We start from the raw sequence: 1,311 nt of genomic DNA on the forward strand, positions 1-1,311 counted from the left end.
ATTTCAATACGTTGTTTAGAAGAACATTATATTACTTCAGAATAATAAAAATAATATCATAAAAATGCAAAATTACTGTCGATTAGATCTTTAGTAAATTATGCCTACCGCAAAAATAGTGCCTCCCATATCTCTGATAACGTCTTCTTCCGATAATAAACCTTGTTTGACATGAAGATCCAACAGGGAATCGATAAAACGCTGTTTTGGTTTCATCTTTTGTTCTTCTTCATTACTTGTTTCTTTGTCTATGGAATGTTGCTGCTGCATTTTTTTCACAAAATTTTCTTTTCTTTCCTTGAACACCTACGCAATAAATTGAATTATTAATTACTTAAATTAAAACACAAAACTCCATTAACAAGTTGAGTTTACCTTTTCCTCGAAACGATGAATTATTTCAACGTCCTTCTTATAACTTTTTCCTACTTTACTCATGAAGAAAATTGGAAAAAACCTGTACATTGGATTTGCTATCCATTCAGGTAAATATGACAGAATTCTAAAATTTAATATAAATTATTATTACATGAAAAGGTAATTTATTCTAATATAAAGTTTGGTGAAGAAGTAAAAATAAATGACTGTCAACTATTAAATCTACATTAAATTTAGAATTATATTTCATGTGAAAAACATAATAAAAATATTTTAAATTTAAATAATTTAAAATCTTTAAAATTTACTTTAAATAATGATTTTCTGTAAAAGTTGATTTCTTATTTTTGTGTTCAAAAAGTGCTAGAAAAATTTGCAATAATTTAACATCGTAATTCATTTATTTTTGAGAAATATTAAAAATAACTTGAAATATCTTTACATTTTGATTGGATATTTAAACGTAAGTTTTCGCTATCATAAAGACTTCTCCTATAGGACTGAGGTAACAGAAAAAACACAAAGATAAATAAATACTAGTTATTTATTGCAACAACGATATGCTTTGTGGAAAGTTGATCTTTCACACATTTGCCATTTCTGTTACAAATTTTCTCTCAGGTGTTATACATGAAGTTTAAAACGTTATAACTGATAATTAAATTAATTTGAGAATCTTTCAAACATACTTAATGAACACATTGTATTTGTTTAGAAACTCGATACTTCTCTCTACGCATTGTTCTAACACTCTTTGTTATAATCAGCACGTATAGAAAAAACATTTCATTTATAATGTACAAACTTATAATATTCGGTTAATTGATAAACAACCAAAATTTGGAATGTTTCGTGTTCCTTCTACTGAGGATGACTCGAACATTTCAAAAATTTTGTCAGATATAAACTAACTTTATATTATTTAATATAGAA

The 1,311-nt window shown here is 25.6% G+C and overlaps 1 pseudogene; it reads right to left on the bottom strand.

Moving 5' to 3' along the window:
- LOC111634547 overlaps positions 1-270 on the bottom strand; it is a 14,369-nt pseudogene extending 14,099 nt beyond the window's left edge.
- Between the last annotated feature and the right edge of the window lie 1,041 nt (positions 271-1,311).

Source organism: Centruroides sculpturatus, unplaced genomic scaffold (genome assembly GCF_000671375.1).
Source record: "Centruroides sculpturatus isolate CEXI.00-Female unplaced genomic scaffold, Cexi_2.0 scaffold861, whole genome shotgun sequence".
In the NCBI taxonomy this organism is placed as follows: domain Eukaryota; kingdom Metazoa; phylum Arthropoda; class Arachnida; order Scorpiones; family Buthidae; genus Centruroides; species Centruroides sculpturatus.